A 27,689-nucleotide genomic window follows, 5' to 3' on the forward strand; every position below is an offset into this window, starting at 1 on the left:
CCAAGACTGCTGACATCTTTTCAGAAGAGATTTCCTAACAATTAAAGGCAAGGTGGAAGTGAGTTACTTCAAAGTCATTGGATATATTTAGAAAATAACATTTTATCTGTATTTCTTAGTTCCTTAATGCCAAACCCTCAAAAAGTTGAAATACCTGAAACTTCCTTCTGAAACTACCATTCTTAAAGCAGTGCAGGAGCCTAATTTTAGAAACTATATATATATATATATATATATATATATATATATATATATATATATATATATGTATATATATATATATATATATATATATATGTATATATATATATATATATACATATTAGATCGACCTTTGCAAATGAAAGTTCAAAATGTTGTAAAACTGTAATCTATCTGTATTATTTATATCTAAACTATTAGTTTGTTTTTGTTTTAAATAGTTTTTTATTTAATGTTTTTATTGTTTTCGATTTTTGTAATTAAAAAATTATTTCAATATAGCTTTTTCAATGTAGGCTTTTTTATCTAGATCTAATATAAAACTATTGTGTTGAGCCTACAAAAGTAATACAAACTTTAAGTTTTATGTCTTTCTGTTGTATTCATATTTTTTTATTTTTCATATCTCCAATATAAATAAATACTTTTCCCCAGCCACTCTCCTAACTCTCCACAACTGAAAGTTACTGAATGCTTTGTCTTTAATGTAGCATTGGGCCTGCTGCCTGAGGTGTGTAAGATTACGTGTTATCATAGCATCTTAAAGGAGGACGCAGCAAAGAAATATCACTTATTTAATTAAAACTAATTATTTTTATGCAACACCATTCAATTTAAAAGTCTTTACCCCAATCAGGAGTGTCAGAAGTGATAACAGAAATGCAACTGGCCCTGGCTAGCTCGCTTTAGACGCAACAATGGAAACGTGCTGCGTTCCAATCCACATACTTATACCATGTTCTAAAAGTATGTACTTTTTTTGTTAAGGAAAAGTGCATACTTTTGAGTGTGTAGCAAAAAAAGTATACACTTTCTGGGACATACAACAGGGACGTCATATAACTGCAGAATGTTGTTGCCTAGATACGTACTCAGTCAACAAACCATTTAACGTTTCGTTCATTCATTCATATTTATCACATATAATTTAGTATTCACGTTACATAAACATCTTTTTAACATTATATAAAGCTTTTTTCCCCCACAAAATTGTTATAACATGAATCGTACCTACTTCAGAAGGGCAGCACGTTGCCATCGATCTACAAGACACAAGACATTCCTAAGGAGACTGGTGCTAGATAAATAAAGAGTGAGTAAATAGTGACAGAATTTTCATTATTCATTTGAGTGACCTGATTTACTTACTCATCACTGCTGTGCTCCATTTTGGCAGATCCAAGCACTGAGGATGACAGAGGCGCAGAGACAACAGGTACCAATCTTCGACTTCAGTCTGAAGTGTGAAGAGAGCACAATCAATGTTTCACTTTGCAGAGACATAGCACTACTGGAGCTCTTCAAAGGGGATGAGATTGAGCTCTCTCACAAGAGAGTTCACATCTGGGAGAGTGGCAAGGGTAAAATCAACTCTTCAACTTACACCACAGTAAAGTAAAAGTAAAAAATATGGAGCAAAACTATTAGTAATATAATAACTTTATATTATTTCTGCAATTTCCAACATTTTATTAGATTCTTTAAAATAAATACATGAAATTAATATAATACATTTGCAAGAGTTGTGTAACAGTACCACCCAGCAGCATTTTTTAGGTTTATAATTGAGCAAAACCATATGAAACAGAAGGTAACCTTTACTTAAGCACTTTTGTTTTTACTGAAACCAAGGTTTAAGACTTAACATGCATGACCAGAAGTTTATACCATTTGAACAGTAGTTGTCAAACAGTAGTCATAAGGTAAATATTTTTTTTAAACAATTTAAGTTAAAATATACATGAATGGTTCACCCAAAAACTCAAATGTTCTCGTTATTTAATGACCCTGTAGTGATTATAAACCTTTATGAGTTTCTGGTCCCATTTTAAATTAGGTGGCTCAAACTACTATGTACTTATTCTGAAATTCATTTGTTACAATGTACTTATAATGTAAATACATCTTTTTTTTGTACTTATGATTAACCTATATGTATTTACATTTGTAATAACACTGCTGACCATCCCTTACACCAAACCTGTCCCTAGCCCAACCTGTATCCCACCTCAAGAGCACCACAGTTGTTCTGCAATACATTATGAACGCAGTAATTTCATTGTATTTATTTTTTTTAAAGCAAAGAACATAGTAGTTAAGGCCACCTAATATAAAGTGGGACCAAGTTTTTTCTGTGAAACACTAAAGACAGGTTTACAGCTTTGTTCAAAATATCTTCTATTTGTGTTTAACAGAAGAAATGCATTTAAAAAGGTTTGGATCAAATGACACAATATTCATTTTGGGGTGAACGATCCCACTAAGAGTAATGACAACACCACAAAAATGTAGATATTTCAAGAATAAAGTAGGATTTAAAGACATTAAACATTTTGAGAGCTACAGTTGATCATTTGCTATTAAGATTTAAAGTAAGTCCATTTTATAATATATTTAAATTAGTCAACTTGAACAAAGTGCTAGTGTAGGCGTCACTACAATAATAATTATTAATTCTTTAAATTTATATAGCGCGTTTCCTGACACTCAAAGTGCCAGAGGGCAAATTTGGCCAGGATACCCAAGTTATACCTCTACTCTTTTTCAAGGGACATCCTGGGATTTTTAATGATCACAGAGAGTCAGGACCTTGGTTTAACTTCTCATCCAAAACACGGAATGCACACCTACAATGCACACGTTTAGATTTGACATTTATTCAATTTAATACAAAATTGGCATATGTTGAGGGTGAACCCATATGGTAGTGAAATTGTGATTCTATAATTTTACAGTTGATTTAAAATAAATATCTAAAACAAAATATTAAAAGTGCATTACTTTATTTGCAAAGACGACCAATGATGTTTGACAATATTGTGCATCTCTACCTAGAACTCACAAAAAAGTCAAATAAACTATAAGATATTATAAAAATTTATTAAAAAAACAAAATCACTTTGTTAATAATATAATAAAATAGTATAATAAAATAATCATTTTGACTATAAACTGTAAATAAGCAAATTCATTTATACTTAAATTATTAAAACAAAATAGATTAACTTGATATTAAACTCTTCTTATTACAGAACTTTTAGAATATAATCCAATATTACATTATAATTTCTGCAAACATGATAGCCATTGCATGGTCTGCTAATAACAATATAACATTTTTATTCAACTTTATTATTATAGCTCTGCAATGGAGTTATAATAATAAATAATCACTGTAATAAAACTGTAACAGTTACAGATGTAAACATGTAAATTTTACTCAATGCAGGTTGCCAAGAGAGGACATGAGACTGAGGAAGTAGAGGTTGTCGGGGTCTCTGAAGAGGGAGGAAGCCTGCAGCTGATTTGCAGCGATTTCAGTGAATTCGAGATCACAGCCCATCTTTACAATGGAAACCTTCCATGTACAATAGCAGTTGAGCATGCAAACAGGAGAGTTTTAGAAATTAAACTTGTTTAATAATAGATCTGTATTTCAATTAAGTTAGTACAGGAGCACAAAAACTCGTTATTAAAATTGTGTCTGATTGCGATTAACATTTAACTATTCAGGACACCAGCAATCCAGGACCAAGTTTGTAAACCCCTGTGTTTGTAGTTCTTTGTTAATTAAATGGTTAATTCACTTAACTGTAAGTTAATCAAGTCAAATGTTATGTAGTTGCTTTAGTTACAAAATAGTTTTATATCATAAATCATTTTTCAAATAGTTACCTCAATAATTAATGAACATCTGTTAACCACGCGGTAGCGTTAGCACTGAAACCGTAGCCTTTCACTTCCAAGGAGGAAACAAAAACCCATATTTAAAATCTGTACAATCAAGATACATAACCATTTTGTATCATACAAAGGAACATTAACAATGTTAACTTAGTTGTTAACAATGGATAACTTACTTTTGACAGTTATATTCCAGATCTTCTCCAAGTATGAGGACCCATGTGATGCAGGTCTAGGCAAACTACACATCCATTAATCCTCAACACCTCACACCTGAAGTTCATGAACGTCAGGTTCAATGTGATGTGAAGTGTCAGGTGGGTACTTAACTTGGTGACAGGGACAGAACCAGGATCAGCAAAGACATGACGCGGGTAAACAAAAATTGAATGGAGAGCTTCTTATACACTCCGAGACCTACTGTCGTATATCAATCAGACAGTTAAAATTAATTATTTTAAAAGAAAACTGACCTTAAATGTGGCCATTTTGCAATGACATAGTTCACCAAAAGCGTTTAAACTGGGTTACTGAACATTTAAAGTCCTTCTGTATCATACCTTTCAACATTGGAATGTGAAGGGATATGCCACCCATAATAAGGGGAAAAAATCCCCAAAATATTAAATTTGTTCTTCTAAACCGTTAAATGGTCAGTGATTTGTTTTATTATTATTATTTACTAAAAAATAAATAAAACAATAGCTGTGTAAAAACATGCTGGATAAGTTGGCAGTTCATTCTGCTGTGGCAATCCCAGATTAATAAAGAGACTAAGCCGAAAAGAAGCGTGTCCCGCTGGTTATAAACGAGGAGGCGGAGAGAATGCGCTGCTTAGTTTCGGCTCGATATATTTAATTAAAAACTAACACCGAGCTGCTTATAACGCTCAAAAAAGTTAAACTAAAATGCACAACTCTTGTTGGTTGCACCTGCGGGATGCACAATGAACCTAGCGCGCCATTATTTTAATTCTATATTCGTGAAGAATGAGCCAACCGCATATGCTAAGTCAGTCCTGTTGGTCGGGACTCTCTGCTTTATAACTTATTAGTTTATTACAATAATCACACTTAGCTTTGCCATCGTTCTTCACCACATATAGCCACTCAACACATCTTGCGGTCCATCTTTATTATATATATAATTAATAGTACTGAAACTAAATTATTAAAAATAAACTTGCGGGACTTCGTTTATGTCCTGCGGCAACATTATTTTTATTACACTTTAAGTGATCTGCTTGAGGTAGGTCACGTTTATCAATGGTAAGTTTTAGTCTAAGTTTACATTAATAACATAATGTGCATTGTCCTTTACCATACAAAAAAGGTAAAAAAAAAAAAAAAACATTTATTTATATTTTAAATGCATTAAAAAGCAAGCGCATATCTTAGCCTTGAGTTTGTTCACACTCTGCCTGTATTAACATAAATGCTGTATTTTAATATAGCTAATTTTGATTAGCTTTAACTGACAGCCTTTTCTTCTTTTTCCGCGGTTATGCGGCATTATATTTCACACGCATATGCAAGGTGACTGAATATGAAATTAAAATACAAAACTTACTGAGCTATTAAGTAAAAAAACAAAACAAAACAGTTATACTTTAAAGCAGAACATTGACGTTTTGAAACAAAAAAACGGAACTGAATCTAAATTATTAAAAATAAACCCTGCCAGACTTAATTTATGTCCTATTTTCATTATTTATTTATTTTCATTATTCGTTTATTATTATGTACTGAAACATAAAATGAGATAGTAAAATATAATCAACAACGAAAATTTAAATAAAAACGTAAATTAAAAACATAAATGAAAATATCTTGTCTTAGTCCTATCAAAATAGCAAACTACATCTCTCTATATTTAGACTAAAAGACTGCTTTATTTATTTATTTATTTATTTAAGACTACTTATTTGTACTGAATGTTTATGCTTTCACTTTAGTTGTCTTTCATTTCTTCAATTCTATTTTCCAAAACGAATCCTCTTTGCACTTAAAAAGTTTACAATAAACCAGGTAAACAAATTTTAAATGTAAGTTGAGGTGATCGCAAGTTCACAACTGTGAGGTGATGTGCTCTACCGGCAGAATAATCTATATTATTTTGCTGTTTTTCATTTTTGCGCACGTTTAAGATTTGAGATAATAACATTGCCATGATAGTCAAAGAAATCAAAACATTATTTTCACCCCAACGCAATTTAATCGGGCACTGAAGGCTAATAACTTAATTCTTATATTTGCTTTTTGACTTCTCACCATGTATCTTTTCTACAGCATAGTATAGTGTAAGAGCATGTCTATTACCAGAAAAACTAAATTAAAATTATGTTTTAATTGAACACATCACATCACACACAGTAAGCTACGCCTACAGAACAGTCTGTTTAGCATTGTGAAAAGGCAAAGTTGAATATCTGTGGTTAAAGTGCCACCCAGCGGTCAAATGCTGCTGGCGCATCAAGTACCGCCGTCGCCGCGGTATGAATGGCGGCACAAGGAACACATTGAAGTAGTAACATCTGTACCTATAAAACACAAAGAATCACAATCGTTGGCCACTGTGCTCTACAACAAGGGAAGAAAAATATTAAATGGATAAAAATTTAAATAATACAACCACTAGTTCGTTAGAAAGAATAGAAAATTGACTTTTATAAAGCCTTTATTAATTAGGCAAGAAGGAATATCAGTGTATATCAGGCGCAAACGTGCAATACTCAAGGCAGTTTGGGTCATGGCCAACCCCTAAATATTGTGCAAATATGCAATACATTAATCCACATTCCTTATATAGTGACTCAAAACAGTGACATAAGTAAACTCCTAAAACAAAAAGAAATGACACCCTTACTGCACTACCATCAATATCTAAGTATAACTCCTGTTTTAATGTTTATGACAGGGCTGTATGTTGTAGTACTAGTTGTCTAGGTTCATGAAGGGGAGCTTGGTTTTTTTTCCTTCTCTCTGTGTACTGACTACAAAGACGTTAAATAAAAACTTAATTTTCTTCCCTTTTTTATATCAGATTAAGAAATGAAAATTTGTAGAATAAAAAAAGAATACAGTATTATATAAAACCAAAGGAAAATGTATTTTTTCCACAATTATTGAATGTTTTTTTTTTCTTTTAGTACATAAGCAAATAATTAACCAACAATGTACCATAAACATAACCCAATAATTTTCTCACTTGGAAATTGGTACAGATGAAAAAAAAAGTCCACAATTTAGCAAAACTCTTTGGAATAAAAAACAGTTCCTTGTGATGTGTGTAAATGCATGGTCTCAGTCGTACCGCTCCATTAGGAATGGCATTCAAGTTAGCAAAAGTGGATGAGGAGAAGACATGAAGAGTTGAAAGACGGGATGAGATGAAGATTTGAAGAGTTGATGCAGCTAGTAAGATTTCTGCCTGAAAGAACCAATCCGTGCCAAGATCACTCGAAATCTAAAGTCCCATTTGCATCATCCACGATTTAGCCGGGGGAATAAACCAGTCTGCAACAATTGTACACTTCAAACTAATGACATCAACATCATCAGAACGTTTAAACCATTTCTAACAAACCATGTCATAATTTTTGTACACTCTGTATGCACATTTGGTGCTTTTATATACATGTCAAAAAGTTTGAAATAAAAATATGCTTTAAACTTTTTTTTTCTCACACATATGAGTGATAAAAACAGTTAAATAAAATAAATTGATCAAATAAACATAAATCACTTGCATACCATTTGGTACAATTTCTACTAAAACATGTTGGAAAAAAAAAAAATTATATATATATATATATATATATATATATATATATATATATATATATATATACACACACACACAATTCTTAAAGCAATAAACACCCTATGGTCACCATGGTTAGCAAAGCTAGCATCATCAGCTGTGCTTAGCTTCTCTTTGGCTAACCCACATCAGTTACTCAGTAGTTTATCTGCAATTCCTTAAATAAAATCACATTCTGACAGGTATTTTTTTCAGATAATGGAAAAATACTACATAACATAATCATATTCAAGCAGGATCGACTCACCAGAATTCTCTGAATCAAACACAGAAACCAGAGTGAAGCACCCACTTCAGCTTCAGCAACTCACACTTAGATTATGCATATGACAATTAAGCACATATAAAAAGAAAATCCTTCACACAGAAATACGAAATCTCGATCAAAGAAAAGAAAAATCCACACAGGCGGAGCGTAATCTCTCATCAGTCACGCAATCAGCTATATCTGTGCACTCTTCCAGTGCACGCGCTTACCGCACCCTCTTAAAGGGGAAGCGCCAAATTAATGCAGGCTGTTCTGCAACACGGAAAAAAAAAAGAATGGGTTACATAAGCATAAAACATTTAAAATACAACATTCATCACAAACTTTTAAACATCAGAGACAACCCCTCACAATAGACATACCCAATTCTAACAAATAAAAAGGATTCATGTCAATCATTGATCAGATACCGGGACAGAGCTACGGTAAATTGTATTTAGCGTTAAGCACCTCAGGTATTCTCGACTGCACATCCTATTTTAGTACACATGATTAGATACATCACCCCACTTAAAACATCATATAACATGGTTATTCAAACTTAACTTTACCTAAAAGAACATTGGCGCTGCCTACCCTTCCTTTATTTTCACTGTAATAATCAGCTCTTTGGTTTAAATCCCATTTAAACTTTAGGGATTCGAATCTAAAGATTTGAACATGGTTCACATAGAATTATTAAAAATTTTCACTTAACCTCCGTATTTGTCCAGCAAATAGAACGTTTAGTGTAAAAGTGACTTTAACTTTCTTTAATACTTCTCATTGGTAGGTACCCTTTGATAATGGAAGCTGAACTTCAAGAAATGCGTGCGCTGGTGGCTCAGCTGCAAGCTGATAATGAGAGGCTGCGTCAGGAGAGGCTGCCCATTGAGCAGTCTGATCCTGATTTCACAACCGGTGACCTCTCGTTCGACTGATTCTAATACTGTTAAACATTTTGTGCTTGTTCCTCAAGAGCGGCGGTATCCAAAATTTAATGGTTGGCCCGGTACGAGTATCGATGAGTGGGTCGAAGAGGCTCTAACATGTATATGTGTTAATTCATTTAGAAGGGAATTAATGTGACAAAAACTTGCTTCAACCTTACTGAAGGAGCGGGCGAAGGCTATTCATTGGGAGCGAGAGGGGGCGCAAAGTCGTGTTAGAGGGTGGAGTCAATCTGTTCCACTCGTGTACGGGGCTCAGTTTAAGGTTTCAGGCAATACGGAGGCGAGTGCTGAGAGCTCGTCGGCGTTAAGTAAAATCCGGGAAATGCTGGTTCAACAGCAGAAACAAATTGAGCGGCTTTATCAATTGGTTCCTCGTGAACCTAGTCCACGGGTGTGTGACCCTCCGCCATGTCACTCTTCTGGAATTTGTTGACGGTGTAACAGACCCGGTCATTTTGCCAGAAAGTGTGGTTTGAATAATCGTCCTAATTCATTTCCAGCTCCTCCTCCTCGTATTAATTCATCTTCTGGAAATGGAAGACCCAGTTCTGGCCAAAATGCTTCAGAAAACTAGCTCCCGCCAGGCTGAAGAGTCACAGTTTGGTGGGGGTTGTAGAGGGCTCTAGAATTTTTCAGGGTGCAGACACAATGTCTCATTTAGTCTTCTCGTGTCCACACTGTATTGTAAATATGGGGGGGGGTGTTTTATCTTCCGTTTAATTGACACTTGGTCTATGGTGTCAATTATTACAGAGAGCTGTTTTCAAGCGCAGTTCCAGCCTTGGGGTCCTGATCGATTGCAGTCATGCTACTGGCCACAGCTTCATGCGGCCAATGGCCTAGAGATCCCTCATGTTGGGCACCTGGAAGTAGAGGTCAAAGTTCGAGGGTGGGGGTGTGTTACATTCCAGGCGGCACTATGAAATTGGTCCCTGCTTCCGTTTCTTCTGCTCTCACAGAAAGGACAGTTCTGTTTGAGCCGTCACTGACTGGTTTACCTGCAGGCGTAATAGCCTCCCCAGCTCTAGTGCCCGTAAAGGGAAGTACGATATGTGTACCCATTGTAAATGTGGGAGTGCGCAATGTTTTTATATACCCAGTGTTTCTTTTAAGGGAATTGCAGGTGTACCTGACAGCACCCTTAAAGGGGTGGCCTGGCATGTTAGGCCAGGAGGCCCTTTCCTCTGAAGGCAGTATGGTGGGTCAACCCAATAGGTTAAAAGGAGTTCTGCTACGATCAACCCGTCAAGGGGCAGGTCAGCATTCTAATCCAAACTGTTTAACATGGACTGTGGGCCATGGACTACCTCAAGTACACTCTTGGGCCATTTCCGGGTCATTCACTATACAGCCCTGGTTTAGGCCATGGGTCTGATGTGAGTTGAGGTTACTTTCATCTATGGTTTCATCTGCTTAGCATAGTGCAAGTGTAATGTGAGTTCTAAAACCAACTTTATTGTTTCTCTAACAGCATTGCGGCTTTGCTGAGAGCACCTCCAGGGTGCAGCAGGTTGTTTGGAGGAGTCACGCTTTTGACTTGTTTATATCCGGGCACGGGCGATCCTTCTGTCGCGCTGCATTTGCGTGGCGGAGTGATGCTTTGGGTAGAGCGGATGCCTTCATCTTTCAAGACGGGACGCCATAGTGTACATGCGGACGCATAACTGCTCGCACGTGAGTGTCTATTTGATTCCTCGACCAGCGCATATGCTCAAAACTCTTCCTGCTTAACTGTTACTCTTGGAGATGTTGTGCCGACTGACCGCCGGACGATTTGTTTACTTTGCGACATGTCCGTCAGCTCCATGATCGGGGATGGGGCCAACAAGAAGCCGACATCATGGTGCAGTCTATGTAAAGGTATTGTTGATGCGGCTTCCCACGCCTTTTTCTAAAAGTAAAGTGTTTCTTTACATGTAAACTGCTCGTTTGTTTCTATAATATTGTGGGAGTTTATTTTTAAATTTTTTTTATATATTTTCTGTTTTGTATTGGAACTGACTGTTGTCCATCTAACTATTGCGAGGACACTTTTACTGAGTAAGTGGTGCCTTTTTAATTGTATGTGGATTCTCAAGTTTTGGTATTGATGCCTTGTTCCTTCTCCCTCCAGAGCCGAGTCCCATACAACTTTCGGTCTCCATTACTCGTATGATGGTGGCGGGTTTGCTGAATTGGAGTCGTCCACATTGGGTGATTTTAATGTAGTGCTGTGACTTTTGTAGTGTCAATTCTCACGGGTGTTGCAGTGCTATGAATAGGTAGCAGCGGGGACTCTGGTCCTGGAGAGGGGGAGGGCTGGCAGCCTACGAGTCTAAGGAACCCATAGAAACTAAGTATTAAACCGTTTTAATTGTGTCCATTTTATGGTTTTGCAAAAATAAAAATTGTTACAATGCACGGATTCTGAGTCTTGACCTTTCTGTCTCAGCGAACCTGAGTAGCCTTTGCTAAGATTTTGGGTCTCTGGTCCCCTTTTATACGAAGGTGGCGTAGTCGGTTTATTCTTTTATATTTATAAAGTTGTATACTTGCGAGATCATTCTAATTAAGATTAAACTGTATTATATTTGTATAATGTGTTTATATGTGCACACACATATCATTCAAAAGAATACTTGCTGTATGTTTACAACTTTTATTCTCATTCACAGGAAGACAGGATTTGGATGGAGTCAGAAATGGTATGTTGATGACTTTTTTCCTTTTTGTGATTAAGGTGATTAATAATGTCTGCAAAACAAAAATACAACACTCTCTGGAAAAGAGTGAAAAGAGATCAGCAGAAATTGGATTTGTTGCATTTAGATGACATGAAGACACACACCAGCTCAACTAGTCTGGAAAGCTTTAATGAGGAACTTCAAGCACAGCCCACTGAGGAAATCCAGCATGAATCGGAGTGTGATGTTAATATGCAGGGGGCTCATGCAAGTTTAAATTCGAATTCTGATTCAAATTCTGATAATGCAGACTCAAATGAGACTCCATTCTTTAGGAGTTAATCTTGCAGAGTGGGCCAATGAATTTCAGGTCAAGCATAATGCAGTGGATGGCCTTCTTAAAATTCTTGGTGAGCATCACCCAGAACTTCCAAGAACTGCTAGGACTTTACTTGGAACTAGGGTTGGGTACCGAAACCCGGTGCCATTACGGTACCGGTACCTTTGGAACCGGTATGCACCGGATCAAATCAGCATATGAATTTCGGTGCCGCAACAAGAACGTATAGCAGGTCGCGCACCAAAAGTGCCGCTCAGCGACGTGCAGCGTCATGAATTCGCAAGTCAGCAGCTATGACGAATGCGAATGTGCACGTCTGGTGTGTGATCAACTGTCATGTGCGCGCCGTGCCGCAGCTCTGAGCAGCGCATCCACTGACACCCTTAAGAAGCACAAAAGGGTGCGTTAAAGGCACACGCAAGTAAGCGTTGTCACGCCATCTCTAAATATTTATTTCTAAACAGCTTTGAGGGATACTGATGTCAGGCATTTGTTGTTGTAGTTTATAAAAGGCAAAGCGCGCACTACAGCGCATGCGGCGAGAGACTCATTCAACACGCATGGTAGTGTTCATCTAATTTGCTTAAACTAAGCATTCTACAGTATGGCTATATTTTACAAGCAAGGATTCTGACACACCAACATGCAGCGGATGTTACAAAAGTTGCGTGTAAGGGAAAAACACGTCAAACTTATGATATGTGAGGGCGCATTGGATCACCTTAAAGGAGAGGAATGGACTGTCTTTGACAGCTTGTGACATCATCTGGCACATTGTCTGAGTACGTTTACATGGACACCAATACTCTGATTTTAATATGATTAATACAATACTCTGATCAAGAGTCTACTACGTAAACAGTGATGTTTGATCTTAAAGGACCACAGACACAAACTGCGGAGGAAACATTTATAGGCTGATGACACAATGACGTTGCTGGATGTATGTGCTATAACATGTAATTGGGAATCATGAATGTAACATTCACTCGTGTAAACACCATATTGTCTTATTCAGATTAAGGCAAATCATTAGATCACTGATGTCCATATAAAAGTAGTCACAAGCCCCAAACCCAGACTAAAAAGGTGCTCCCTGATTTGATGACAGCCTTTCCACAAGTTAGTAGTAAGCTAATGTAATGTTAATAGCATAATGCAAATCTTGCATTTATGCTAACAAACAAATGCTCAAAAGAAATATATTAATGCAATTCAAATAAATAAAATATGAATTAATATTTACTTTAAACGTATTATAAATATATATATTGTTCAATTATAATGAAAAAAAAATCTAATAAATATAAATACATATATATATATATATATATATATATATATATATATATACATATATATATATATTATAGCTGTCAAAATTACTGCGTTAACGCATGCGATTAATTTTAAATAAATAACGCGTTAAAAAAAATTAACTCAATTAACGCAGTTGCAGGTTTTTTTACTTCCTGTTGTGGTGGACGTGTGTTTAAAATGTGGATAAGACCAAGGAAGCACTTTTTTAAGGCAAGTTTCAGTATAAAACAATTAGTCGCATCACCAGGCTCTCCAAAGTTTCATGCAATTTCGGGTGTTTCATTTTTAACTTTCGACTTCTGTTGTAAGTTGATACCGCATGGCGAACAGAAAGAAAGTCCTCCGCATTTCATGTCTCGGTGTTCCTTTAAGGTAAGGTTCCTTTTAAGGCTACATGGTGAAATTTTAATAAGAGTATTATCTTAATCATATTAAAATCGGAGTATTAGTGTCTTATGTAAATGTACTCAGAACGTCTCGAGCTGTCAAAGACAGGGCATTACTCTGCCTTTCAGCATGAGCCCTCCAAGTTTAGCGTGTTTCCTCATTAAACGCAACGAAAGCATATGCTTCACGTTGTTGTGTCAGAATCCTTGTGAAATACAGTAATACATTCGGACGCTTATGCCTTGTTCAGACTGCGTGATTTTAGCCCCGATTTTGGCTCGCCAACAGGTTTTGAGAAATCGCCGACTAATGCCTGAATCACAGGCAAAATTGCTGCTCGTGCACGTGAGTGACAATCACACAGTATGAACTTTCAAAGACGCGATCTAAGAGAATCGCCGATGCCTGTGAGATATTTGGCATGCTAAATATCTGGAGCTGTCGGCGATTCAAATCATGCCGTGTGAATTGAGTTTTGACTGAAAATACTTGATGGTTTATTGTGGGTATGTTGTTTACATGAAGAAATCTGTGTTACAAGTTAAACAAAAATTCTATTAAATAATTATATTTTGAATTTAAATATTTTTTGTCTTGCGTTTACATGAATTTTACATTTAAATAGCCAAAATTACAAGTTTCAGTATTTTAAATGCGATTAATCGCGATTAATTTTTTTTAAAAGGTGCGATTAATTAGTTAGTTTTTTTTTAAATCGATTGACAGCACTAATATATATATATTATATATAATTTTTTTTTTTTTTTGTGGCTAAAAGGTATCGGTTCAGGCACCGGTACCATTTTAAAAGTATCGATTTAGCACCGGTATCGAAAAAACCCCAAACGATACTCAACCCTACTTGGAACATGTGAAAATGTCAACTTGGACATGAAATCTGGGATGCAATATTTCTACTTTGGATGTAAAAAACAGCTGTGTAAACATCTACGTTTTTACCCCACTGATGTTGTCACTCAGTTAGATTGTCTGGACATTTCTTTGAATATTGATGGCTTGCCTCTATACAAAAGTAGCAGTCAGTCACTGTGGCCAGTTTTGTGCAAAATCAATTTGGCTCCTTTCACTGTCTTTCCTCTTGCTTATGTGTAGGTGTCTCAAAACCTACAGATCTTATTTTTTGACAGATGTTGTACATGACCTCAGGGACAATCTTCGCTGTATCAGTTGTGACGCACCGGCAAAAGCTCTTGTCAAGTGCACAAAGCAGTTTTCTGGTTATTTTGGATGTGATGAGTGCACACAGAAAGGCTTCTGGAATGGCAAGCGAGTTAAATACCCAGAGACAAATGTTTTCCTGAGAACAGATTCATCTTTCCGTAAGCAGGTTCAGGAGGAGCACCACCGGTCATCTGAGGTGTCTCCTTTTTGCATACTTCCAATAAACATGGTTCAACAATTCCCTGCAGATTACATGCATCAGTGCTGTCTTGGAGTGATGCGAAAGCTGATTGTTTTGTGGTTGTGTGAAACACTGATTGTCTTCTGGTTAGGTGAAAGTGATGCGTACCAGGCTACTAGGTTTAAGGCCATACATGCCTGACCTGTTTGCAAGGAAGCCACGTGGTCTAGAAGAGATTGACAGATGGAAAGCTACCGAACTGAGGAAGTTTGCGCTTTACACTGGCAAAATTGTGCTGAAAGGTGTTCTGTCAGAGGAACTTAATGAGCATTTCATGTTGTTCAGTGTGGCATTGGCCATTCTAATGTGCCCACAGCTACTGAAAGAGTACAGCTCTTTCACATCAGATCTGTTGCTTCATTTTGTAGAGGAAGGCAAAAAGTTGTACGGGGATGAGTTCCTTGTTTATAATGTGCACTCTATGATTGCTTCTGATGCTCATGTGTATGGTGGGCTAGATGAGTACAGTGCTTTTCCCTTTGAAAACTACCTGCACCAGCTGAAAAGGTTAGTTCGCTCTGGTAAAAACCCAGTCACAAATTATAAAACATATTGGAGAATTTGACAAGCCTGCAGCTGTAGTGAAACAAAAAAACCAAATAGCGTCTTTGTTATCAGTGACTTTCAATGTTGTGAGGTCGTTTCTGTGGTAGATGCTCCAGGGGAAGTGGATAAAATGGCGCTTTGTCATGTTTATGACAAACTTGAGCCACTTTTCATGCAGCCTTGTGACTCCAGGCTAATTGGTGTTTACAAGGCCCAAGTGAGGTACACCACAATGAAACAGTTGTCTCAAAGGGTATTGATCCGAAAGGCATTTTTAGTTGATGCAGAAGATGATGTCAAGATTGTCCCTACGGTGCTTCATTCATTTTGAGCAGTAAAATTTAATTTTCTCCACCTTTTACATTATTGATTGATTCATCTGAATGCTGATTGTATGGCAAGCCGATTTGACATTTAATGTCTAACCCGTGCTAGTATCTATTTTCATGTTACTAGTACTTATTTATTAGATACGAGTATCTTTTCTATATTAAGTTCTAGTACTTATTGATTAGATACTAGTGCTTATTCATTAAATACAAGTGCGTATTCTTCAAATAATTGTGCTTTATAAAAATATACTTGTGCTTACTCATTACACATTTTTATTAGATAGTACTCATTCATTAGATACTAGTACTTGTACATTAGATACTAGTATTTTTTAATAGGTAGTAGTACTTATTCATTATATACTAATTTTTATTAAACAGATATTAGCTCTTATTTATTAGATACTAGTACATATTTTAATAAAATTAAACTAGTAATAAATTTACATTTTTTCTCCATTGATTTCTATGGAATCTGTCATTGACAGATGAGGCTGTCATGTCTCTGCGACCCCGGAAATATCGAAATATCTGGTGTTCAATTCCGCTGTGAAAAAGGTCTATAAAGGGCAACCAGTAGTTACTAGCATTCCAGGAGACAGTTCATCGCACACACCATACACAAGTGATGGTTAAATGCAAGTTTATCTCTATGATTTCTTTTAATTTTTTGTCTTGATCTGTCACTTAAACGCTTTTTGAACATGCTTAATTTTTTTATGCAGGTTAATATTATTTACCAGCATATGATGTATTGGCTACTGTTATCTTACTTGTATTACTCTGACAAGTTACTGTTTTATGTATTATTGTTTGCCTTGGTTGAAAATTTTATGGGTTGTGTGTTCTTATAGATACCTATGGACATATTGTTTTATTGGACCCTCCAAAAAGACCTCTGTCAAAGTTGAATTTGATATGTTGTTAGTGACTTTTACATGGTTTTATTTTATTTTTTCCTTTTTGCCAGATAATGTAAACTTGCATTTTACATCTGCTGTGACAATGCTGGTATATACTGAGGTATAATGCATACCATTATAATGGATGGCCCCCCCTTTTTGCACTATCATTGTCCTTTGACAGTACATACCAGGGGATTTTCCCCCAAAATAAGGTTTTTCAACCTCAGCACACAATCTAAGCAGTGTAAAATGTTACGTCCAATTGTCCATATTTTAATTTTATCTTCTGACCAAACAATCTCATTTATTACATTTTCCCCATTGCTAGTTGGCAGCAAAGAAGCTGTGTTTATCTTTATATTCAAAGGTTCATCTTCAAAAAGAAATAAGAAAATGTGACATGGAGATGGACCTTATACAGCTTCAAATGGAAAAGAAAAGACTACTCATTAAAAAAGCAGCACTTGAAATTTAATTACTAGAGCATCGCCTAAAGGTGAGAACTGTGAATATTAATCTGTTGCATGATAAAAGTGTTGTGTGTGTTTTAAATTAATATAAAAACATTTCTACTTTTATTGTTTTTCAGGAATTAAAAAGATATGAACTGCCTGGCAGACCAGTACAAAAAAAAACCCCTAATAATAGCAATTTTAACAGAGCCGGTATCTCAAAAGTATTTCGCCTCTAAAATCTGCAGGTGTTCCTCTGGGTCATGTTCCCCAATTCAAGCAGGGTGGCTCTCTCTTCCTATAGTGGCAATGTTGTGATGCAGAACACAACCCGCTATAATGTCACATGCCCTCTCTGGACTGACCCAGAGCCCACACAGACACAGAAACAGAGATTTGAAGATCCCTATAGTCATATCCACCTTAGCCCGTGTTCGGCTGTGAGCCAGGTTTAACACTGTCTATGGTTCAGGGTAGGGTATCATTAAGTAGGGCAGACAAGGTTATCCTCTGTCCCACAGCAAATAATGATTGTACTGTCCTGTAATGATTGAAGTGTATAATACATATATTTAAAAGAAGAAGAAAAATGTATAAAGCAAAATATACTCTGCTGAAATGTCTGGCATAATGATGACTTGAGGAAATTTCTGGCATCATGCACAGATCCGGGTCCTTTTGCCTCGACAGTGGTAATGATTTGTGTTGCCTTGCATATCACGTAGTTAGTAGAAAAACTGATATTAAAAGTTTACCAATTTTAACAAGGCAAGAAATTAAGGATACAATTAAGTTGTTACTTGCAGATTGATACTATGAGTAAATTTTCTATTAACGTAGTCTCTCATTTATTGAAGGAGCTTCAATAAATAGCAATGTGGCTGCCATCAATGCACCCAATTACATTTTGAAACCCTGAAACAGCCAGTTTTGGAAGTATCAAGTGTGTGTGCATAATGAATACATGTATAGATATAAAAAATGTAACTATATATTAAATTTGTCATAATTTGTGTTACAAAAGGACAAACCTGCGTCTCTGTGGAATTTGTCTTTAATAACAAATAGAGGTTTATAGCCAGGGAACTGTACAAACAAGGGTAAGAAGTTTTTAAGTGCCAGACCAAACAAATGGTTTTACCCCACAGTTGCCTTTCCCACATGCTCTGCATTACCCACATTGTATAAAAAATGGCCAGACACAAAAAAACAAGTGCTATGCATTAACTGGTTCTGCGCTTCTCACAGAAAAATTCTGTCACATTTGCAATACGCAGTTTTACAAGACGTGTTAAATAATCAACTACACTTTTGAAAAACGAAAACACTTCAAATAATCATTAGGGTATGAAAACACATTAATGCACAGTCTTATAACCCTCTCCCGGTGACTTTGTATAATTTGTGCTTCTACATCGATAGGATCCTTATCAAAAGGGCACACCATGCTCACTGACCATCTACAGGGATATGAGTAATATTTAGCCTACTGGAGTTCTTAAAAAATGTTGTATAAACAATGTGCAACAGTACCTGTTCATCTGCAATTTCTGTAGTTTGCAGATTTTGAACAAGTTGTGAATTGTCTTTGGTGAGTCCTAATGCTTCTTGCCCTAAAACATTACCCCATCCGCTGCCGCCATGTCTTCTTCGGCCCCTACGTGTGACAACTCGAGTACCCCAATGTCTTGTATCAACCAGTACGCTTAGGTTGGATAAAGCGCTTGTATCCATAAACACATCAACAGAGCCATGCACACTGTCATTGTGGAAATCCTTGTATTAAGACATTTTATTACACACTGACAAGTTTTGCTGGCTGTACAAACTAATTTGGTTCATTGTCCAGCCTCTTGACTGATTCCTAAACATTGTTCTTGAGAATCTGCTTAAACTGGGTGGAATCCATGCAACCTTTAACTCTGACAAGGTTTCAGTACCTGTGCTTGCCACACATTCACACAGCATTATGGACCCTCCACCATATTTTACAATAGGAAGCATGTTTTTGTTCAGAAATGCTGTGCTATTTTTCTGCTTGCCATGCAAAGTATCTATGGTTGTTGCATCTGTCCACAGTTTATTTTCCCAAAATGATTAAGGCTTGTCCACATGAGTCTTTCTATACTTCAAACGACTCAGAATGCAGAAAAGACTTCTTCGGCATCACCTTCCATTAAGCTGTTCTTTTTGAAGAGTGCACTGGGGACTGTGAAACTACCATGACATTATCAGCAGCAAGATGTTCCCAAAGCTTTTTCGAGGTGGTCTGTGGTTTGTCTGTGACTATTGTGACCCTTCTTTGCCTTTTAGATATTTTTCTTGGTCTAGCACATCTTTCCTGCACAAGTACTGTTCCCGTGACCTTCCATTCTCTTACTATATTTTTGACTGTGGAGATACTTTAAACCTTTGTGATAGCTTTTAACATCCTTCTTCTAATTCATGATGGTGAATTTTCCTAGTTTTTAGGTCATTCGGAATTTATTTTGAGGTTCCCATGTTGATATTTTCAGGTTTACAATTAAGAGAAGCACAACTAGCAATCAGGGGGGTATTCCAGAAAGCTGGGTTAACTTACCATCTGCTAAACCCTGAACTCTCGGTTGATTTACCCAAAACCTGCTTACCGTGAGTATGTTGGTTCCAAAACAGGTGATAAGAGTTAGTTTCATCAACCTCCTGAAGATAACCGCGGGTTAATGCACGTGCACGGCACACACCTGAAGGCATTTTCAGTAGATCGGTAGCAGGACATAAATTAAGTCTCGCAAATTTTATATTTTAGTTTTAGTTCTGTTCAGTTTTTTTGTTTCAAATAGTTGTTTGTTTTTTTTTACTTGTAATGGCTCAGTATCTTTTGTATTTTAATTTCAATTTCAGTCACCTTGCATGTGAAATATAATGCGCACATAACTGTGTAAAATGAAGGAAAAGCTGTCAAAGATTAGAGCTAATTCATCAAAATAAGCTATATTAAAATACAGCATGTAAGTTAATACAGGCAGAGTGTGAACAAACTCAGGGTAAGGCTAGATATGCGCTTGCCTTTTTGAACATTTAAAAAGATTTGAGGCAAACCAAGAAGAGGTTTTAACAACCGCTTATTAACATATATGTCAATCATCATGTGTGCGTATGAGTTGATATGTTGCCTTTTTATAGTCTACATGCTATGGTGTATAATGTTGTTGTTTTTTTTTTGTCTAGTAACCTTAGCCTAAAACTTATCTTTCATAAACGTGTTAGAAATAGAGCATGAAATAGCACTTTTTTTAAACTATTACTTTTGCGTATGATCTGGGAAAAAACAGTCATACAGCTGGTTAAGAGGATTTTTTTTTATTCTGAGAAAAAAGCAAATACAAACACAAAAATAACTGAACGTTTTTTTAAATTGTCTCTAATACTGAAGACGTCGGTGGGCGCTAACAGATGTTCGTGGGTAGCGAAGAAATTCGTTCACTCTGTCCGTTATGCGTTTGCTGTCATTGCTGGTCAGGTTAGGCAATCTTTTAATCACGCTGTCTCTAACGAACTGTTTTAGGTTCACAGGCAATGCAACTTTGCCTCTCGAACCATCCCAGTTCGTTGTAGATGCCCACTCCGCGTTGCGCTGGTCTGGCACAACTACACGAAACAGCAAGCAACCATACCGATCTGGCCGTCCCCAACTCTGAACCATAAGCATGTCAATGTGCTCTTGAGTGGGAGGGGAGAACAATAAATCGGGATGGCAACTTGAATTTGGAGTCGGGCCAGCAGAAGTGACTTCGAAATGTTCTATATTCTCATTTAGGTTAACAATTGTGCGCATGGGGTCTTGTGTCCACCGAGCTTCCATTGCTGCTGTTTGCGCTTCTTTCAGCTGAAGCACAGTGGTTGCGTGAGTTTGAATCAGTTCCTTGTGACTGTTGTTTAAGTCGGCAAGTGCTGCTTTGCAGGCATTCAGCTCCTTTCGCATTGCCTCCGTCTGTAGCACACCGGCCGCAAGCTGCTCTTTCAGTGCCTTGATAACGCTGGGCTGCCTCTTCGGCTGACACCTCAGATGCTTCGCCACAGCTGGGGGTGTAGTGTGTTGGTTTTTCACACTTAACAGCACATCGGCCTGTTGAGAGTCAGCACAAAACATGACTTTCCAGGGACATTACAGTGGAAGTGTAGAGTATTGTATTATGAAGAGTCAAGCCGTTCAAATAAAAGACACCCTCCTTCGTTTAAGCAACAAAGGACTAAACTGAAATTGAAAAAATAACGAAATTATATCCTAGTTTTTGGCAGAGGGCAAAAAAATTTACATCCATATCGAAATATAAAAAAATCTGAACTGCCATTATCTACCGTCTCCGCAAGAGCGATCTTGAAACAATAGCCAAAAATGATTGCACAGTTGCAAGTATCAAAGAAATGGAGATATCTCGGTCAGACGATTAGCAAAAGTTAAGAGCTCAAGTGAAGGCAATCAAAACAAGAACGACATCGAGTGAAATACATAAAAAGAATGTCAAGGTTGTGGTACTTAAAACCACAACCAATGCTAACAATGAATTCACGATGATTAGCCGCAAGCTAACATATGAGGAGTGCTCAAAACACAAACAGATCGTAGGAATGATGCTTAAAAGAGGGCCATTCCAGCCATATTGGGATGCTTTGATGCTGCAAGCAACGGTATATAAACTAGAAACGAGATTTATGGCAAATCACACTACTCACTATTCCCGATGAGCTAAGATCAAAATTGACAAGAGATGAAGTCCGGTGACATAATAACACAAGAAAGTGATGACGAAACTGATTAACAAATATACGATCGACTAAAACAGGCTATAATAGATCTGAGAGGGCCAACAAGTGCAGACTGGTGTAAGATATTGGATATTAAACAGGCTAATAACAAATCATTTGAAACCTATACCGAACGCTTATGGGTGACATATAAGGAGCATGCGGGAATGGAAAATGCAGAACACGACCAATAACCATTATTGCAGTTGATAAAAAAAAAAAAAACATGCCAGCAGTCCAGTTCAAAACGCGCTACCTCGAGGTGTAGACCCAGCAGAAAACACGTTAAAGCAATAGTAGAATGAGGAGAAAAATAAAAAACAGATGGAAATCTAAACCCCTGCTGTAGCTTCGGCGCACTGGTTGACTGAAGGCAAAAGTACAAGTTCCTTTAATCTCAAACCTTAAAACAAAATCACACGCAATTTCTGTAAACGAGTGGGTCATGTCAAGAGAGAATGCCAGAAAAGATCCGCAGAGGTAAAAACAAAAAAAAATTGTCAGATGTCGCGTACCGATTCTAAACTGTTGAAACAATTCAAGATGTTCATCGCGGAATTTAAAAAAAAGAGTGTGGCACAAACACCGAAATAGGAAACGCATACAAGATTGATGGAAATACAATTCACAATAGGGGTGTGTGGCTTCCGTCGCATTAGGGAGTATAGTAAAAATTGGAAATCGAATAAAAAAAAAAAAAGAGCTAATCTAGGAGACCGATTAGTTGACGTACTGCTTGATTCCGGCACATCTTGCTCCCTTACGGACATTTCATTACCCTTAACTAATGAGACAATTCAAATCCAAGACATTGGCAACACATTAAAGATTGCAACACTGACCCAACCTGCTCGACTCGATTTAGGCGTTGCAATACTTGAGGAACCCTTCTGGTTCTTACCGAATAATGGCGAAGGAACTGTGCTAGGTATGGGCATCATGAGAAAACATGGCTTTATAATTCACTGTTTTGAAAAGCAAGTTGAATTAAGAACAGACAAAATTGTAAAAAACGCCTGACAAATAATCAAGCCAGCATCATGTCCATAGCTATCACTATCACAAAGTCTGTGTTTCTGGTGACACCTCACTTATCTAGAGGTAAGCCAGAGATGGGTGGCTAGAACTTCAAAGACATTCCTGTTGCCTTTCGTCCACACACCCACACACCCGAGGCTCCCGATTCAGATTCAGAAATCCTGAATCAGCCCAAAAATAAATGTTATGTGTTTTGTAAACTTCGTAATTCATTTCTGACTTTTCTTACCTGTATAATCCCTCATAGGGGCGCGTAACGTGGCCCACAGTAAAAACTTGTCTGCTTGTCAAGCTCGTGGCAGAATGTCCGAACAAGAACTCTCCGAGAGGTCACCCCTTTGAGGGGTCAAACGACTCTTTGTATACCAGGCTTACATACTCCTAAGGGCATCATGTATGGTATCAATATGCAGCTTACACAATTTTACAACACATGATGCGTAGCGCATGATCATAATCACCGTGTCTTACATTATTTAATGCTCTGAGACGATGCCTCTCCGCATGCTTTTGGGCGGACACTCAATTTGCATATGAGCAGCCTAGAGACAAAGGAAAGTTTCATGCTCAAACTTTTCCCTGAAATCACTGGTTGAGCATGCAGAAAGGGGCGCGTAACGTGGCCCACAGTAAAAACTCGTCTGCTTGTCAAGCTCGTGGCAGAATGTCCGAACAAGAACTCTCCGAGAGGTCACCCCTTGGAGGGGTCAAACGACTCTTCAGGCCTACGTTTTCTTATTTTTTCAGCAAAGTAAACTAATTTTAAAGCGTTTCCTCCGACCTGTATTGCAAACTCCACGCATCAAGAAAGGACTTCCAGCACATCGGAAAAACTCACAAAAAGAGAGAGACCGCCAAACCTTAAGTCCAGGTATTTTAGTTATGCGAATAAGCTGTGACCCTTTTATCAAAAAGGTGTTTTTTTATAATCTTTGTGATACTTAATAATGGGTGGAACTGAGGTAGATTTGCCACTCTTTATCTGAACTCTCTATTTCCGCGCTTTTCTGTGTCTTTCTGTTCTGATATGTTCTATAGACCGTGTATATACTATCTACGTTCTGTATACATTTGTTCTATGTTTTATGTTATGTTTGTGCGTTTGATGGTTATATGTCAGACAAGTCAATAAATCCCATTATAATCAAATCGATTGTATTGTTTGCCTCACAAAAAAAGTCAATATAATGATAGATTCCCTTGCCTAGCTATTAAGTTGATCAAAACTTATGAATGATTCCCTTTCTAAATTAATAGATTATTACAGAGTCCGCTTGGACAAGTTCTGGTTATATTTATTTGGTCAAATTAACAATAAGTTAATCCAGAATGTTAATGATTGATAATAATTCATTATTGTTGATAATGAATATTCATAATCTGAAAGTCCGCTCGACCAAGCAGGCGGAATCATATATATATATATATATATATATATATATATATATATATATATTTATGTATTTGTTTAACCAAATTGACAGAAGGTTAAGCCGGAATATTAATAATTACTAATAACTCGTTATTATTGATTATTAATATTCATTACAACGTTAACACTCGGGGAAGCTGGCTTCAAACTTAAAGAAAAAGCTCAGATTGCACGAAAAGAAGTGCAATACATGGGGTACACAATAACACCCAGTTATCACGCACTAACGGAAGACAGACGAAAATGCATTACCGAACTGCCTCAGCCACACACTCTAATTGCATTACAAAAGGTTTTAGAAACAGCCAACTACTTAAGGGATTTAATTCCAGATTTTGCCAACATTGTGATCTATTTTACTCGTTGATAAAAGGGAAAACAAAACCAGCGGATGTCCTAGAACGGACAGATGAACATGAAAAAGCCTTTTTTGACCTAAAAGAACACTTATGTTCCGCACCCGCACTAGGTCTCCCTAATCTTTCAAAACCCTTCCATATGCAAGTCGATGCAAATAACATTACGTTGAGGGGTGATCTAGCCCAAGACCACGGGGTAAATTGTGACCCATAGGATATTACAGCAGAAAAAAATCCCCAGTAGAACAAGGATTCGACCCATGTACACAGCATGTGCTGGCGGTTCACTGGATGTTGACAGCAACAGAACTTAAATGTAGGTTTTCAACCTGTTGTTATGCATACCATGCACGCGCCAGTATTAATGGTGTTACAGGGCCGAATAAAAGGTGTATCAACACAGAGATTAGAAAGATGGATAGCAGATATCCAGGCCAGAGACATCACAACTTATCACACTATTAGAAGCAATCAAAACACATCATGAACCATTATGCATTTATACCGACAGCCGCTATGCATTTGGCGTGGTACATGATTTTATGACACAATGGCAATTGTGCAAATTCCTGACCTCTGCTTGAACACCAATCAAACATTTTAACATCATAACCTCCATTTAGCACTTGATAAAAAAAAATGTGATTTGTCATTGTTGGTTATCAAAGTGCGAGCGCACATTAGCCAAATTGCAGACGAACATGAGCAAAACAACAACATTGCAGATAAATTAGCAAAACTTGCAGCGGTGAAGGGGGATGAATGGCAACCTGACAGATTCGATGCTTTGGCTGTGAGTGCGGTGCGGCCTACTCCCATTGATTAGAAACATTATCAAAAAGATTTGTTTACTCCGGAGGGAGAGCTTGTGCCACATTTACGGCAGGACCAGTCAATCGAGATTGTTGAGGGTTTAGTCTTGAAAAATGGAAAATGCGTTGTCCCTGGCGCTCTCCAAAAACCAGTGATTAGGCTATACCTTGATTTCGCACGTTTCAGCTCCTAAAACAAAAAAGCTGATAGATCATTTCTGGCCACCAGAAGAAATTTTGTCAGACATTCAAAGATGGTGTGACGCATGCATTGTATGTGCTACCATAAACCAAGGCAGGTAATCAGATCAGGTTGAATCAGATCAGGGAACTCATTTTACTGGTCAAATAATGAAGTCCATTTGCAAAATGCACACAGACCACAGAGCTCTGGAATGGTGGAACGTTCAAATCGTACAATCAAAGAAAACATTGCAAAACAATTATTACAAAATGACAACAGGTGGACGGATGCATTGCCCACAGTGCTAACAGTCATGAGAGCAAACCCATCAAAAACTACAAGTATCAGCCCATTCGAATTAATGACTGAAAGAATCATGAAACTGCCTATTGACCCAGAAATCACTCCAGCAGATCTGGGACCTCTCATGGTCGCAACCCAACAGACTGTACTGAACATGTCACAATGTAAATTGTTCCAAAGAAAATAAAAGGAATGACTGTTGCATTTTTTTTACTCTGTCTCCTACGGAAGAAAAATATTTGGACTCTCGTGCGTCAGACTGGGCCAAAGAGTTTTCCTTGCACATAATCTGAAATGTGGAAGGTGGGTGTGGAAATACTCTAAGGGGTCATCCACACTAAACATTACGCTCATGCTGAAAGAGATAATTACATGGCCTCCTAGTTTAGCTCCGGATCTAAATTGCACACCAAAAATTTCCTGTAGTTTAGGCAGCACCCACCCACTGACTGAAAGCATTTCAGGTCACACACATGCACCCAAATTTATGCACAATATCACAGCCTGGTATCAACTTAAAATAGACCCATGTGCCATAGTTGGAGAAATGAACACCCTCCACCAAGATATAAACAAGAGGACAGACCCAAAATTATGCCATTTCATTAAAGATTTAGAACCTGCAACTTAAAGATGCACACACACACAGAGACACACAATGACACACACATGTATTTCATTGAAGCTAATTATAATCTCACATCATACACTCCTAATGAACGAAAACCGAAAACCTTTGTGTGGACAAACAGAAAATAAGGAACGTACTGTGTGGGGAAATGTTCCCCAGATATGGAAAAATTTACGAATCCACAAAACTGCTAATGGACTTCGATCTATTGCTTCAATATAACAACCTGCGGATATACAAAACCTAAAGTATGTCCAAAAACTTTACACTACACCACCTGGCAGATTGATTAGGGGAAATGTAAATAAGACTCTTTTACATGATGTGAATTTGGTAATGACACATGTAACATACAATATTTCTAATATACTGTCTGCCTACTCTAAGCATTGTAATGTTGATGATGAATCATACGCATGGCTACAGTCACGAATCAACGATTTAATTTCTGATTACAAGAATAGACTTGCCGTTCAAATTCCTCCTGTTTGTTCGAAACGTGACCTGCTCGGAAATAGCACACTTATTTGGTTCAGCAAATTCATTAACCAACACATACAAAATTTCCAAACAATCTCAATATTCCACATGGTTAACAGACCAGATAGCTACTGGTCTTCAACACATTACCAACAGTAATGATAACCTGATCAAAGTGGTCAAATTTGAGGCGCAGGCGCTTCGAATGATCAGCCATACATTGTTTAATCAGGCCCGTACCATCAAACGTGACTTAGCCTTTAGAAAATTTGCACAAGATTTATCCCTGCTGAAAAATCCAGCTTAAACCAGCCTAGGCTGGTTGGCTGGTTTTAGCTGGTCGACCAGCCTGGTTTTAGAGGGGTTTTGGCCATTTTCAGGCTGGTT

The 27,689-nt window shown here is 37.2% G+C and overlaps 1 long non-coding RNA gene across 1 annotated transcript; it reads left to right on the plus strand.

The window, feature by feature from the left end:
• The first annotated feature begins 1,091 nt into the window (after positions 1–1,091).
• LOC141375920 (uncharacterized) lies at positions 1,092–5,210 on the plus strand. The gene is made up of 3 exons (XR_012384738.1): positions 1,092–1,294; positions 1,379–1,562; positions 3,431–5,210. It is a non-coding gene; the product is annotated as an uncharacterized lncRNA (long non-coding RNA).
• Positions 5,211–27,689: the final 22,479 nt, after the last annotated feature.

This window comes from Danio rerio, chromosome 8 (assembly GCF_049306965.1).
Source record: "Danio rerio strain Tuebingen ecotype United States chromosome 8, GRCz12tu, whole genome shotgun sequence".
Lineage (NCBI taxonomy): Eukaryota > Metazoa > Chordata > Actinopteri > Cypriniformes > Danionidae > Danio > Danio rerio.